At 33.9% G+C, this 17,814-nt stretch overlaps 1 long non-coding RNA gene across 2 annotated transcripts in view; it reads left to right on the top strand.

Annotated features, from left to right (window-relative positions):
• Window positions 1-17,814, top strand: part of LOC137643603 (uncharacterized) — a 343,211-nt gene that overhangs the window by 152,548 nt on the left and 172,849 nt on the right. The window contains exon 4 of one of the 2 annotated variants that reach the window (XR_011045022.1): window positions 1,384-2,329. The exons of the other annotated variant lie outside the window; for it this stretch is intronic. This is a non-coding gene — a long non-coding RNA (uncharacterized lncRNA). Of the gene's footprint in view, window positions 1-1,383; window positions 2,330-17,814 lie in introns of those variants that run through there. 2 annotated transcript variants of the gene reach the window in all.

Here is a 17,814-nt window from a genome sequence, read left to right as displayed (position 1 = left end):
AATTTGGACCTGTGCTCGGCCCGTAGCAGCACATAATGTCTTTTATATATCTCAAGATTTAGTACAGGGAGTGTAGATCGAGTTGTAATTTAAGTAGTTATGTAAGTTATGTAAAGTGAAACCTGCTTGATACAATTTTAGTTGCATTAGTTGATATTTTTATGAACGTATATTTTCCTTGAATATATAATAAAATTATATTTTTGTAAGCCACCCGTATTGTTATAAAATTATATTTTTGTGAACCATCCGCATTGTTTAATTCTTGGATTTTTTTGTATAACTCTCTTACCACCTCGACTAGGGTCATTATTACTTTTAAAACTATAAGAACTTAAGTTAGAGAATTTTAGATAACTGATTATACTTATTGATTATCTGAGCTTTTAATATATGTGTGTATATATATATATATATATATATATATATATATATATATTGGTTTAAGAGTAATATTTGTTTAGATTCCACTGTAATTCTTCATATTTCATTGTCATAAAAGAATTTCCTGTATACTCCTGACACTTGAAATAGTGTGAAGACTTAAGTCTATTTTACTATTTATTCTTACTTGATAATACCCAATTCTTGATAGAACTCTTGATTTCATGAGCCGATTCGAGTCGATCTCCAGAACAATTAAATTCTTCCTTCTAAAATCCAACTATAACATTGAGAGCTATTTGTTGAGAGGCAAACAGCAGTGTATGTCATATTTTTCCCCGTCTTCCTTAGTGAATGTAGTTGTATATCTACCAAGCCTTAAACGATATTAGTATATTTACTAAAATTACATACTTGTGTGTATCCATGGATTTATTGGTAGCAAGGCTAACGATATAATTAATGAGAGAGGCCACTCTTAATGAATTCAATGATTTATGTAATTTTGTAAATATCGTTCATTACTGGTAGAAGGAAATGTGACAATTTATTTCAGGAGCATTTGGTCAACGGTCCCATATTTCTTTACACACGGGATGTATTTTTGTTAATTAGATTCAGTTTTTATATTGAATATGATTAATATATAAGAAAATTGCAATCTTTTAGTTTCTCATCCGTTGTGAAAGGTCTCGTTTCACTTTTTATTTACAGTTGATTTTATCTTGATTAGTGAGCTGTTCACGGGATCTAGTTCCTCTGCTCGAGGTCCCTTCAATATGGTAGAAATAGCTGCCATAAATTGTACACCGGCCTGTATATTTCGGAGTATGAACGTTTACGAAGCATATGAATTTTAATGAGAATATTCATGATAAATTATATTTTGGTTAATTTGGGAAGTTAAGAAATTTACTATTTTATATGTAAAGAGATACTTAAAATTCTTATCATAGTTCTTGATTATATAAATAATAGTTTTTCATTCATTGCTTTCAGGAACTACATGAATGAAAGCAACCCTACATACGGGAACAATATTCTAAGCAAAGAAAAATAATATGATGTAAAGTCATAGGATCTCGGTAGAATATTATGAAACACCTGAACACCTAAGATAATCTTACATTGACTATGATTATCATTTCCATACAGCAGAAAATTGTAGGTGTGACGAAGTATTGCGTCATAGAGACACTAACCTTTACTAAATTGCGAGATTCATATTCAGATGTGGTGTCAAGATCGGATGTGATAAACTAAAGCAGGACAATGTGATGTTAAGAGTGGGAACAAGCTAAGAAGAGTGGGAACAAGCAAATGGATGCAAAAGTACGAGTATTTAAGGATTATTGAAAAATATAATAAAAGAGGACGCAATTGCTTTAGCAAAGGATCAGTAAAGCAAAGAAAAAGAGTTTGTGGAAGATCATAATCCTAAGGAGCACTTAAAAAAAACTTGAAATTGGGTGGAGAGTTGGTTAGTGTAAACGAATGATAATCCATCGCGAATATTTCAGACTAAATATATTTCCGTAAGGGTTCTTCCACATCCTATGTATAAAAATTATTCTATTGCTTACCAGTATGAATTCCAAACTGACCCATTTTTTATCTATCGGTGTAAACAATATTCGTATTGCCAATCTGTCTTGGCTTCTAAGAATTTACTTCGTTACTTTGGATGAATCTGTTGAAGATCCTTAGTGACACATAGCGTTGAAGGCGTTAGTTAAATAATGAAAATTAAGTTTTTTTATGACGTTGCTCGTTTTATAATTAAATTTTGGAATCCTAGAAAATTGTCAATTACCCAATGAGCAATATACGGCAGTGCAGCTACTGTTGAAAGAATATTTAAATCTTTCATTTATTCTTTTATAGGTTATTCCGGTTTAGAGTAGATTTCCTATTTTTTCGTCAATTTTCCTTATCCGTTGAAATGTTCTTATGTTGGATGTTGTCTCTGGCTTTGTGGTTATCTTTATTATCTTTATCATTTTGATATTCATAGACGACGACTAGATAATATATATATATATATATATATATATATATATATATATATATATATATATATATATATATATATAATATTTATCTAGTCGTCGTCTATGATATTTTGATATTCATAGACGACGACTAGATAATTTATATATATATATATATATAGAGAGAGAGAGAGAGAGAGAGAGAGAGAGAGAGAGAGAGAGAGAGAGAGAGAGAGAGAGAGAGCGTTAATACACTCATTATAATTTTCTTTTTGTGTAATAAAGGTTCATATTTATCAAAAATAGAGTGAAAATTATATTTCCTTTCCTTTTGATCGAGCTTACTGGTTATAAACAGTTTTGATTAAATTGGATACGATTCAAGGAATTATGAGAGAGAGAGAGAGAGAGAGAGAGAGAGAGAGAGAGAGAGAGAGAGAGAGAGAGAGAGAGAGAGAGTTGCATAAGTTATATGAGAAATTTTTAGACTTGTTGTGGTTATTGAAATAATGGTAGAGGTTTATCATAACTCACCGGGAGTTATTGATGTGAATGGTTGGTGTTAACTAAGCTGTAACCCTTCCCTGAGCTATTCATCAAAACCTCATTTCTGGAACGGTTTATAGGTGTAAAATCTGTCTTAGTTTTAAATTGTAAAGATCGAATGAACATTGACTTTTTATAGTTACAACTATACCTTGATTCCTTTCATGCAAATCTTTATGTAATTCTTGTGAGAGAGACTAATGATTGCAGTTGCTGATTTAAGCCCATTATTGTATGAGGTTACAATAATATAGACAGAGTTTTGTCACTTGGATAAAGTGTTCATCTATTTTTGTTGTGTACGCACGAGAGAGAGAGAGAGAGAGAGAGAGAGAGAGAGAGAGAGAGAGAGAGAGAGAGAGAGAGAGAGAGAGAGAGAGAGATATAACCTTCTGTAGGCTTTGCCTTTCCAAGGCTATTCAATATTTACACTGGCTGCTGGCCGCCACCAGCTCTGCCTCATTCATAATTCACAGGCAGTGTGTTTAGGACCTGGAACCACCAAGACTCATCTAAGGCCCCTTTCATTCACCCTCCTATTTTCCTTCGTCTAACCTCCCTTCGTAACCCCTCTCCCTCATACATTCTTTCATCCCTTTACAGACACTCTCATTTATATCTCATTCCATAATCACTTTGCTCCTCATTCCTGTACTCGTGTTCTTGGATAATTTTTCTTCTGTGATTAATACCATTTTTTTCCTACAGTGTAACCAATTTGATTGCCTCCTTGCGCGATTGTACGTGATCAATTTGAAGTGTTATGTCTATCGCGTCCCGATTTTGCCCATAGTTGATGAATTGGTTTCAATTTCACTGGTAATGTCAAAATTATTTTGTCGAATAACGATTTTTTAGTATATTGGGAATAGAATATATATATATATATATATATATATATATATATATATATATATATATATATATATATATATATGGAACCTGGTCCCACGAAACTGAGGTTTCATTGACTTAACAATTCAGACACAAAGTCAATGGAACCTTAGTTTATTGGGCACGGGTTCGATTCCCTAGCCAGCCAGAACTGTTATCTTTGAGTTGATTCCCCCATGGGTCTCTGATCTCGATGTAGTGTGAATCCAGATATTAGGAGGTGTATAGTGTGTGGCCTATATGAATATTTATGAAAAAAAGTCTAAATGTGCAAAACTGTCATGTGTGTATATATATATATATATATATATATATATATATATATATATATATATATATATATATATATATATATATATATATATATATACATATATATATATATATATCACACACACACACACACAACCTCCAGAGTTCCAAACTCACGTGTTTATTTTAACATAAATCTGTTACACTTGAATAATACCCTAGTTCAAAAAAATCATGCAAATCCCAGACGGCAATTTACAAAAACAGTTAATATCCAAAGGTCTCTCACCTCCACTTAAAACAAAGCTTGGTGATTAATTATTTATTAAGAACTATTCAAAATCAACCTCTTACTTCAGTTTTAAACAGGGATTACGAGCAAGGTCTATAAAGAAATACTGGTGATCAAAATAATACACACTTTACAAAAATGAGTATATTCTATAAAAAGTTATAACATTTATGCAAAAAGAATTAACACCAAAATTAAATTACTCGAAATATTGAAATATTGAATATAAACAAAACCTTAGACTAAGACAATAGAAAATATTGCCTTAAATATTATACAATCACTTCTTTCACTGGAAATTAAATTTTACACAAATATTTAATCTTGGTAATTAAGGAAAATAGTCACTGGAAATAAAATTTTACACAAATATTCAATCTTGGTAATTAATGAAAATAGTAAACACTTTAACACTCTGAGTAAATACTAAATGAAATTTACATAATTGTAACTGATACACTTATGTGTTTTGGCTCACACGAGGTTTCTGAACAGATAAGCAGAATACATACACTTCACTGTTTTAACCTGTACTCACAGGGCCGGTTACAAAAAAATTATATTAAACAAGGATTTGTATTAATACAATACACTTAAAATGTTATTCAATGGCTTTATCAACGTTTAAACACACTACACACGATATATGTTGGATAGAAATCATTAATCACGTTTGAGTGGGCACATACTTGACACACTTGAGAGGAGAGGGCGGACAAACTTTGGCTCTTTCAAAGGGATAGGCTGGATCTCTTCTGCTGATTATGATTTCCTAGGTGCACATATATGTTGACTTAAAACTTCTAGATAATTCCAAATAGATTATTCTCGGGGCTTGGGGGCAGGCTCTAGCAGTGTTAGGTTGCCAACATAGAAAATTTAATAGGGGAATAAACCTTGCTTGCGAGATAACCCTCTCTCAGCTAACTCCACCCACCTACCCCTCGAAACATTAGAAAAAAAAAAAAGAGTAAACTAAATCTGGGACTTTCAAGAACATTCTAACCACGTGAAAATATAAGTGTGATGTAATACCTCGTAAACGTGGCGTAAGCTCTCATGTGCATACCTCGTGTCTTACAGCATACTTAATCGAGATTTACATAAGACTTCGTAACAAAATACTGTACCTGAAATAAAAAGCTAATTCTTAAAAATAACATAAATATACATACACTGACTTGACTGAAAATACAATGAAATGAATGACAAAAGTCTTATGCAATTTACATACAATTACTTAAACCTACATGAGAGGAACTCACTTCACGAGCTGGCTATATATCTTTTAAATACACAAATGAAATACTGGAATAAAATATTAACTCTATTCTAGACCAGCTTCGTAATAATATATATGCATAGGTACAATTAAATCTCGTATAAAACCTTTCCACCACATTTTTATTATAATAGAACGTCGTCTATTACATTATATGTGTGATAGGCACTACTGAAAAGTAATATGATTTTCAAAATAAATGTTGACAACTAGGTATATTGCCTGTTGTCACTACTTATGAATAACTGAAAACTTATTGATTATTACCAGAATTCATTCAAGAATTATTATTAGTTTAAAGAATATTTTAGTTTTAAACAACTTAATGAATATTGGTATATTAATAAAAGCTGTTCCCATTTAATTTTTATTTTGTGATCCTTGACTGTATATATACAACAGAGAGAGATATAATGATGAAGTAAAAGGAGAAAATGGTTACCTGCAGGATGTTTGTAATTCATTTAAATTATTTTCACCATGGTATGTTTGGAATTAATTTAAATTATTTTCATCGTGGTATGTTTGGAATTAATTTAAATTATTTTCATCGTGGTATGTTTGGAATTGATTTAAATTATTTTCATCATGGTATGTTTGGAATTGATTTATTATTTTCATCATGGTATGTTTGGATTAATTTAAATTATTTTCATCTCTGTAATATTATCCATCTAAACTATTCATGACGAGCTTAGAATCCCGAATGCAATGATCTCGAATAGTATTAGTCCTGTAATTGGGTTCTTATAAAGAAAGAAAAACACATGAACTGTATAAAAAGAAAATTAAAATCACTGTACCTAACGAATGTTACAAAATTATTCAACCGTCTATTTCCAATGTCTAGAATTGGTTATCATAACAAATATGTCTGAACTAGTTGCAAAATATAGATAGACCAATGAATAAACAATTAAATAGGTAAAATATGAAGAACCAAAGGAAACTAAGCAAAGTTGGTTCGAGTCGTGTAACCGAAGTCTATTATTCTCTTTATCACTATGATCGAGGTCCTGTGTTGGTCCAAGGCCAGTTTAATTTGCACCAACTAATGGAACTCCAACATCAAAGGCCGTTTTGGAAGAACATGGGTTAAGTATACATTAGCCTTTCAGCTATACAGAAAAAAGAAAAAAAAAATTATAATACTTGTTTATTTCTTGGACTGACAAACTGAACTTCTTTTCCACCGGTATCCCTCCAATGCCTTCTATCAAAGGAATCCTCTTCCACCAAATCTCTTTTTTCTCCTTATCATCCTTCATTTTATCTCGCCATCTAATTCTCTGCTTTCCTCTCGATCTTCTCGCCCTAATAGGTTCCTTCCAAGCCTTCTTGACCCCTCCCCACCCTCCATCGTCAACATGTGCCCATACCATCTCGATTGTAACACTAATATCACCTCTGTAATCTTTACTACACCTGCCATTCTCCTTATTTCATCATTTTCCATTCTTTCAAGTAAATGTTCTCATAATACACTTCAGCATTTTCTGTTCTCTCAAGCTTTGCTTCCTCTTTTTGTCTTAAAGCCCACATTTCCGATCCATATATTAACGCTGGTCTTATTACTGTGCTGTAGATCTTGAAATTTAGCTTAATTAGCATTTCTTTATTACAGTTCACTCATGCTACCTCTCTCCACTTCCTCTGGTCTGCTTTTATACTGTTCTCAACTTCAGCCTCACATCTGCTCTCCTGACTTATAGTAGATCCCAAGTATCTAAATTTTTCCACCTGTTTTATAACCAAGCTCTACTTTCATGTCTCTTGCCACTCTACAACCCTTCTCTATAAGTCTCCAGCGGTAATCACCAAATCTCTGCTTATAGAAACTCCAACAACTCATCATTTCTGATCTCTTCACTTAACACATCCGAGACCACCACAAATAAAAACGGGCTTAATGCTGACCTCTTGTGTAATTCAACGCTAACTTCAAAGGTTTCCTTCCCCAACAGTTGTTATTACTGTTATCCATGTTCTTTCATCTCTACCATTCTAATCAACTTCTCCGGGAATTTCTTCTTCCTCAAGCACCAAAGTATCACTTCCTTCGGTATTCTGTCATAAGCCTTCTCTAGATCTACAAAAGCACAGAAAAGCCTCTGGTTTCCCTCTAGCCTTTTTTCTTGTAGCTGCCTTAATATAGAAATGGCATCCAGAGTCCCTCTCCCCCTCATGAATTCATATGGATGTTTCCTAATCTTTGCAATCTCTTACTTTCTCCTCTTGTACCCTCTCAAAAACTTTCAAACCATGCTCTATTAGTTTAATTTCCCCTGTAGTTACCACGTTCTGCATGTCGTAGAAAGCAACTAGAAGAACAACTGCTGCCTTGCAGTTTTGCTTTTTATCAGATAGCGAGGCCCAGTTGCCAATAAATGGGGAAGCTACTACCTTGCAATTGGTTATTTACTCAAAGGTTAGGCCCACTGCCTATATCTATGGTTGGTGACTGCAAGGGCATGGGATTGTAAATACCCTCTGTCAAATAATTAACCATTCCTGATGCTACTAACAAACTGAGGATGATATCAAAAGCCAGCTGTTTTAGGTGTATATAAGAAATGCTTTGTCATTAGTGATATTAAAATTAGTTTTCTTTCTTTATTGGCTGGAATTGCCTGTTGTTTGATTTAGAGGTTAATGAAAAAAAAATTTGTCTAAAGAAAATGCTGAGCAATTAAAGATTAAGAAAGATGTTACCGAAATGATTAAAAACAATAACTGTTGTGGATATGTTCGAAAGCTTATTTGTAATGTTCATATTAAAAATAAACAATATTTTTATTACACGAGATCCCAAGGGGCCTGAGAACCTGTGAAGGGACCCTAATGTTGAAAGTAACGTTTTTGATTGGTGATTGTACACGTGACGAGACTGCACGTAACGGCAATGGATATAAAAAATAGTGTGAAAGATACGTATAGAATTAGGAATTCATAACCGTTAATGTGGACTACTGTATTGTGCAATGGTGTTTGGATCATCGTGTGTTGAAGCATTTAATTGTAATAGAGCCATCATATATAAATTCTAATTTTCAGTATTAGCGACATGTGAAGGCGTTTGATTTACCTGTTGGTATTTTGAGTGGCTATTAATATTCTTTGGTTACGTGTGTAGGATTTAATTTGGTAAGCAGAGCCACCTTTCTTCATTTCAATTTGGTTAAATCCATACGAGCACGAACAATAGTTGGCTTTCCCTCAGGTTCGGTGGAATTTTTTAATACTTCCACAATGAATTATTAAACGAACATGTGTAGTGTGCCTTGAAACTTCTCAAAGTACTTTAGTCTCCTGAAGTTCATTTTTTGTTTTAAATTGGCTGGTTAACCATAGCACCGGAAACTGCGGCGTTATCAAGTTGTGTGTTCATTTGAAGTACGTATAGAAATGAAACTTATATTCGTTTGTAGTGTTGCAAGTTTATTCACTGTATTTTATATTTTGGAAGGCACATTAATCTCTCTCTCTCTCTCTCTCTCTCTCTCTCTCTCTCTCTCTCTCTCTCTCTCTCTCTCTCTCTCTCAAACATTTAATTTAGTACTCCTCTATTTTTCGCACCTGGTTTTACTGGTTTTACATCCTTTTCTGCATTTTCTTACATAATGATGAATCCCAAAGACTATATTTTACAGGCTATTAATTCAGAAAGCCACATTTTCATTGCTGTTAAGAAGATAAAAATGTTCATCCTACCGATATTGTTTATATCGTTCAATATTGATAATCGATTAGGCCTAGATGGAAGGCAAAGATTTCTCCTTTTGACTTTGAATAGTTATAATTGCTAGAGAATAATTCACTTTCACTCAATAAGTGCGTATGGACTAAGGTGATGTCTAGGATGTTGGGAATAGTTGTTCATTATTTATAAATAGTCCCTCATTTAGAGACACATAGCAGTAGTAAAAAGGTTACCCTAGGTGGGAAGATGGATCAGTGTGTTTGATAGGGTTTGGTCAAGTGGAAAGATTGGTAGTTGATGATTGTACACCTCAGTTGTGTTAGGAAATAAGAGCAAGAACCAGATGTGAAAAAACGTGCTGCCAGTGAGTCTTGTTTATATGTAAAAAGCGTCTGATAATGAAAAAAGAATCCTGCAGAGAGATCCCATTCAAGATTGTATTGTTAAAGGATAATTAAGGAGTAACTAAATTACAAATAAACACAGGTATACCAACAACAAATGCACCTGTTTCTAGTCCACTGCAGGACAAATGCCTCAGCCATGTCAATTCATGTCTGGAGTTTAGTCAGTCTTCCTCACCAAACTGGGTAATGCGGACTGGTGATGGTGGGAGATTTTATCTGATCGCTCACAGCAAACTAACCTATTATAGTAAGATAAATGTTTATTTTGCTTTAAAGAACATCCATGATTATGTATTGACAGCCTATTCGGTGTCTGTTAATGAACACTCAAAAGTTTCTCTTTGCGTTATGAGAACGGAACATTATTATTGTATCAAGGGAAGTAATTAAAAGTTCGATTTGGGATGCGAAAAGAATAGTAAACAGACTTTCAGTAATAGCCTATCTTGCCATTGGCTAGGTACAGTCTAGGCCATTAAAGTATTTACTCAGTTGTACGCACCTCCGTATGTCAGTCATTTATTGGAGTATATTTGGATCTCCCATTTCCAGCTAATGGTCCGTTGATTAGGATATATTCATTAGCCCTAGCGGAAATGAGCCTATTTAATACAGTAATGCTGGAGTTTTGTATATGAAGTAATCAAATTATTATGATGTAACTGTGTGTGTTACGATTTTTGTATGTTTTAACGATGTACACTATTCCAAACTTCGAAATACTGTTTTGCGCAGGCAAGGTTACAATAATCTAAATATTTTAAATACTATTTATCCAATATTGGCCGTCAAATATCCATTAGCCGGAATATTTACTGTTTATTTGTCAATATTCTTGAAAACATATTGAGATGGCATGCATCTTATTGACCTAGTGCTCCAAAGTTACTGTTGAGCAAATGCTAGTAATTATTATGTGTGTTGAAGGCCCTAGACATGTAAAGTTCATCTTTTTTCCTATTGGCATTGGCATGTTTTACAACCTTACAACAAAGTGGTGCTTATAATACTATACTGTCTTATATTGCCTTCTGAGTTTTTTCTCCATCAGTTATGTGTAAATTGGTGTAAATACTTTTGAAAATTTAGAAATATTTGTTACCACTTACTTCATGTAGAGTGTATATATTAGTGTGCTACTTTTATAAGCACACATTGAGTATGTGTTGTTTAAGATGTGTATAGCTGGGTAACGAAGTACATCTTATTAGCTTTAAAAGTATTTATTAGTTAAAAACAATAGAGTTAAACATCTCCATCACTGGAGGGAGCTGGGTTGGTCAGATGACCAATTCTGGTGAAGTATAGATATGAACTGACTAAATTATCGATATCACAGATATCGTATGCTTAGTTTATATAGCAGTTTTGTCACAATCTCGGAAGACACCTGCATCCGGTGACGTCACAAACTTTCACACGCTGATGCATGGTGTTGACGCTTAAGAAAAATGTTACATTGTTGAGGCTGCATTGTGCGTCCTGTTTATGATTTGAATGACTACAGCAAGTCCCACGGCTAGCATCTTCATCCAAAATGACATATTACGTCATGTGTTTTAAACATGTAATATTAACTATTTTAACTATTACATAAGCTCGGCCAGCTATCTCAATTTTTTCATAAAAATTTAACAAGCCAAAACATGTTTACTAGGTGTGACTGGACATATGTATTATTCTTTGTTTAACTTTAGCCATAATCAAACGAGGACGAATGTCCAAATAGGCACATTAAAAAATAATAACAATAATGCATATGAAAAAGATATTACCAAAGCAAAGAAAAAAAAATGCATGATAAAATAAAGATCATATATATGGTACATTGCTAGCAAATGATTATATGGTACCAAAAAAAAACTACTGACTTACATATGATTCGGTAACTTGTTAAAGAATAATTGTTACCTTTGTCAGAAACATAGATTAACATAATACGGTAACTAATAAAAATATTTGTTACCTTGGTAAAAATTCTATTTTTTAGTGCACAAACACGAATTCCTGGTAAGTACACGTACCACGGTTTTGTACATATATATATATATATATATATATATATATATATATATATATATATATATATATATATATATATATATATGGGCTGATATATTTTATTAGATGCCCATAGATTCTGTTATATATATATATATTTTTTTTTTCTCTTTTCTTTTTAACATTCCGGCTTATATATTTTTATTAGGTGCCGAGAGAAAAAATTATTTATATTTTTTTTTTAAATGTTGTTTTAAATGTATTTTTAACAATGCAATGTAGATAATTTCTTCAATTACATATTACTAGCGTACTAACAGCTTTTCTTACAAACTCTTTCCGACAATTTACTCCTTTAGCGAATGAGGTGGCCACTTCAAACGGCTTTAAACTGAATTAAATACGGAGTATTGTCTGGACAAGGCGAAACATTCTTTTGTAGCTGCCTGCTGTGCCGTAACCTACGCCAAACAAGGATGTTCACGACGATAAATATCACCACCGGGAAAGCCAGATCTGCTAGTAGTATGGGGTGAAGGATTTCCTTATAAGTCGGTGACAGGTGGTCCCTTTCGGTAAGCTTCATCAACCGCTTTGCAACCTGTCTGTTATACGGGAGAGGGAGTGCTGGCATTGTAGAGGTCCACGTGAAGTTCACGAAGTAGGCTCGTTCTCTGATGAGTGTCCGTAGACCAGTCACCATGGAATTAGGGGAAGTCCCGATACAACCATCTGCTGCGACGAAGATGTGGGTGAAGGACGTGGATCCGTCAGGGCATGATACATTGAAGCCGTCCTTGTCGTATCGTATCCACGAGCCATTGTTCAGTCTGCAATTGAACTCATTATTGTCAAAGGGATAAAGCTTATCCAGACAATTTTCACTTGTATGGGAGAGAGCACCGTCTAGCACTATACCTAACTCGCATGAATCCATTAAGTTTTTATGGAATTCAAATGAGTCAGCTGTACATATTTTTCTATCCATTGCGTCTGAACAGTGAGTTAATTGATTTAAGTCTTTAATGACCGTATATGTTTCCTTGTCTGGGGAAATCAATACGTGTCCTGTCAAACTGGATATTACTGGATTTGAGTGATTCGTCATGAAAGTCGGAAATGGTGATATCCTGTAAGATTGCCAGGCATCAGAAGAATCAAAGGGAATTGTAATCATAATCTTGTTATTATCAACGTTTACTGTAATTAGGCTGTTATAAAATTCTAACCTATGTTCGTCTAACAAAGGAACATAGCCTAGTTTATCCCTTCCGTTCTCCAGAATTAACTTTAAGTAATTTATAGGCAACAAATGGGGCGACAGTACACCTTTAGTTGCTAACGTGATAGCTTCTACATAATCCTTGGATTTCTCAATGAAATGTGCAATTCTGTTATGTATGTGATCTATCTTTGAATCATAATACGTTAATGTTGCCAACAAATCCTGTACTTCCCTAATCTGAATGATATTATTTGAATGTTCATTTACTAAATCCATAATTTTATTGATTGAAGCTAACTGATTCCTTAGTTCTGGCATAATCAATTCATCTTCATGAGTCAAGAACTCAATTTTCTTATTTTGATTACTAATTTTAAGACGATTGGAAATTCCTAAACCTAAACTTGCAACAGACCCAAAGATGTTTAATGCAGCATAAATAAACGGATTTCGTCTTTCTTTATGTTCGTGTCCTACAGTCCACATCAAAAGGTCATAAGCCAAAGATCCTGTCTCGTCAGTCTTATTTTTCAAGTCATCAGATAGCATCTCTGCAACTTTTAATGTTGATCCAAGCAAACTCTCTATAGTCAAATGAAAATGTCCTCTATGCAACTCATCCAATGAGGCAGAAAACCTTGAAATGGCGGTTCTTAAGCTAGTGACATCATTCTCTTGAAGAAAAATTGCTTGCATATTCACTTCTACAACTACGTTGGTTGATGTAATAAAAACGTCTTCTTGTCTTTCAACTATAGTGCCATATTTAAAATTTATACTTTTAGTTTTAGAGCTCATCCCACACGAGAAAAATGTCTGAGCGAACAATATCACTCCCAACAACAAAAAATTCATCTTGGAAACCTGTAACGAGAAAAATATATGTAATTACTCCTGTATTAAAAAGAAAACTTTTAATCACATAAAATAAAAAAAAAATTTCCCTCACTTCTTTTCCTCTCTTTTCTTCTTAATTTCTTAGGTGAGCCAATGGTACTATTCTCTCATCCGTGGGTTGGGATACGTTTTGAACTCTAAACCTATTGGCCGTTAATGTTTCCAAAATGTTAAATGGGCCTTCAAACTTAGGTGTTAGTTTATAATTGAGCCCTTTTCGTACATTGATTTGAATATATACGTTATCACCCACGGTATATGTTTTAGTTGGTTTCGCTGTTTTATCATGATTCCTTTTCATTATGATTTGTGATTCTTCTAAATTCTTTCGAAGGATATCATATTGACTTATACTTGCATTTATACATTCTTTTAAAGGATTTGATAGATTAGTTGTAGGCGTTAATACATGGAAAGGCGTTCTAACTGGGGTACCATACAATGCTTCATGCGGTGACATTTTAATTGATATATGATATGAATGATTCAGAGTACTCAGTGCCGCCGGTATTGCAATATCCCAGTTGGGGTCTGATCCCCCTAGTGTTACTCTTAATATATTTAATATCTTCCTATTTGCTCTTTCCACTAGCCCATTCGACTCTGGGTGATATATCATGGTATTTATTTTCTTTATGCTGAGGAATTCACACAATGAGGTAAGAAAGTGATTATTAAATTCACCACCCGAGTCTGAGATTATCATGTGTGGAATTCCATGTTTACAAATGTAACACTCATAAAACTTCCTAGCGCATTCAATCGCAGTTTTAGTTTTAAGCGCTATTAGTTCTGTATATCGAGTTAAAGCATCTATAATTACTAAGAGGTGCTTATTTCCTCTGTCTGACTCGTAAAATCCTGTTAACAAATCTAAATGTATTCTTTCAAAGGGTTGATTGGGCACAGGATAAGCTCCTAGGCTGACAGGTGTTTTCGTATGCCCTTTGTTTTCCTGACATGTGCGACAATTAGCTATGTGTCTTTTTATATCTGTAAGCATCGTATGCCAATAAAACAATGATTTGGCTTTCTGTGACATTAATGAGAACCCCGGGTGTCCATGTAATGGATTTGAATGCAACCAATTCAGGACAGTGGAAATAAGTGAGATTGGTACTACTACCTGGTCGTTAGTTACATGTGGTGTATTGCGGGTTTTCCTTGTCACAGTCCTACACAGAATATTATCTTTGATTATATAATTCTGCTGCTTATACTTTATATATTCCTTTTCCTTATGATTGCCTTTCAAAGCATTTATAATTGTTTCTATTTTCTGATCTTTTCTTTGCTCAGTCTGTAACAATTCAGCGCTCCAGCCTAAATCTTCTTGTTCAGATATCTTTTTAATAATAGGCATGGATGTTGATATATCTATTAATTCAGCTAAAGGCTCCGTACAAGATGACACGGGGTTGCGTGATAATGCATCCGCAATGATATTTGCTTTCCCAGGTAAATACCCGATTCTTGCTCCAAAATCTTGAATGATCAAATGCCACCGAGTTCGTTTAGGGCTGTGGTTGAAGCCTTTAAAGAACTCTGTTAGTGGTTTATGGTCAGTAAGAACCTTAACGGGATAACCGTAAATTATGAACTTAAAATGCACTAGTGAATTAACAATAGCTAGCCCTCCTTGTCTATTACTGCATACTTACTTTCAGAAGTTCTCAATTTTCGAGAATAGAAAGCTATCGGGAAAAATTGTTTATCATATTGCTGAAGCAATACCCCTCCTACTCCTAAGTCTGAGGCGTCTGTTGCAATGAAGAATTCCTTACTGAAGTCAGGAAATTTTAAGATAGGAGAACTACACAGTTCATCTTTCAAAGTATTAAACGCCTGTTGATGTTGCTCAGACCATATGAAATCTACGCCCTTCTTCGTAAGATCAGTTAAAGGAGCGGCTATTATTGAATAGTTGCGTATAAAACGCCTGTAATATCCACTACAACCCAGAAATTGCTGTATTCCCTTGACATTAGTAGGTATGGGAAAATTACGTATAGCCGACACCTTATCATGGACTACTTTAAGACCTTGGCTTGACACCATGAAACCCAAATATATTAATTCTGTTTTGAAAAATTCACACTTACTAATCTTTACCCTTAAGTTATGTTGTCTTAATCTCTGTAGTACTAGTTCTAACTTACGTAGATGTTCTTCTAAGGTGTTGGAAAAGATTACAAGATCATCCATATAGGCATGCAAAATATCCCCTAACAAGTCTCCAAACACTATGTTAATCATTCTTGTAAATGTTATAGGAGCACAACGTAAACCAAAAGGCATCCGTAAAAATTCATAATGTCCCCTGGCTGTACTGAATGCTGTGTATGGGATACTATCTTCTTCTAATGATATCTGGTGAAAGCCTTTAAGTAAGTCCAAACTGGTAAAATATTTATTCTGACCTAACAAAGACAAAATATCGTCAGTACATGGCACTGGGAATCGATCAGGGATTGTTTCCTCGTTTAGACGACGAAAGTCGACGCAGATACGCCATGTTCGATCTTTTTTCGGTACAACTATTAAAGGAAAATTATAAGGGCTGTTTGATTTCCTAATGACTCCTTCTTCTAGCATTTTACCTACTTCATCATTTATTTCATTCTGGAATTTCATAGGGAGTCTGTACGAGGGTACATAGATAATTTTCTGCTTGTCCTTTAACCTTATTTGATGCTCGATCACATCTGTTTTTCCTAAGGATCCATCCGTAGTGGAAAAAACATCATGATATTTAGTTAAAAGTTCAAAAATTTTCTGCTGAATTTCTTCGTCTTGAATGTCTTTATTGATTTTATTTTTAATAGATCGCAAAAGGGATTCATCCGCAACTGATTGAGAGTGATTGATTTCAGCAACGGTAAGAATACGATGTTTATAAACTTCTACATCCAAGATATGTTGATTTTTGTGAATTACTAAAGTGTTATTTAAATGATTACAGACTTCAATATTACAATGTTGATGTAAGCCTACTGTATAAATAGCTTGTGTGACAGACAATCCGTTAGTTTTCAAAGTATCGGAAAGGATTAATATTTCAGATAGTGGTAATGTTTTCTTTATTTGCACTATTGAATTCGAAGGTACGTTTGGTTCGATAGATTGTGTGCAAGATGATATTACGGGTGAACGAGAATTCTGCTGGGTCGCATATATTATTTCTTTATTAGTGAGACAAGTTATTGGTTCTTCAACGTACGTTACGGTTACATTTGTCGTCTCCTTTTTATCCAAAACTGATTTTAAGGTATTAGAAGACTTATAGAATTTCCCTTTGATATACACGCCGTGCTTGGCAGGGGCTAAGATAATGTTTTGATTTCCCATAGATGGGTATCCTATAATTACAGCTGGATACATATTAATGTTTTTTACAACAACAAATGTATCGGCAAACGTGCGTTTACCGACTCTGAACTGAACATGAGTTATGCCTATGACATTTAATTCACTATTTCCTATACCCGAAAGTCTAATTCCGGATTTTTCAATCGGAAAGTTCGAAAACAACAAATGATGTGTCTTCAAATCCATGATATTACGTGGACTACCAGAGTCAAAAAATAACGTAAAGGATTTGTGTTCTAAATTTACAGCATATAAGGTTGGCCGTAACTCATTTTGGCTTATTATTGTATGAATTCGTTGCAAATCTACGGGAGCATGCACTGTTTTACTTAATTTGGCCGTGTGTTTCATAGGAAAATCTATTGTCTCACAATTATCTGATAAAACATTAAATTGATTATTCAATACTATTGATGTTGACATAAATGACCTTGACCCAACATCACTCTCTTCCCCTCTAGAGTTAACTATGTGGTATTTGCTTTGCTCTGCACATTCTGAAAATTAGTCTGACCTTGTGAGGTCTGGTTTGACGACCCAGGCTCAGCGATATTCGAAGAAGTGTTTGTTTGTT

Source organism: Palaemon carinicauda, chromosome 7, assembly GCF_036898095.1.
Source record: "Palaemon carinicauda isolate YSFRI2023 chromosome 7, ASM3689809v2, whole genome shotgun sequence".
Lineage (NCBI taxonomy): Eukaryota > Metazoa > Arthropoda > Malacostraca > Decapoda > Palaemonidae > Palaemon > Palaemon carinicauda.
The sequence above is the reverse complement of the archived record's forward strand: the minus strand, read 5'-3'. Positions and strand labels throughout refer to the sequence as shown.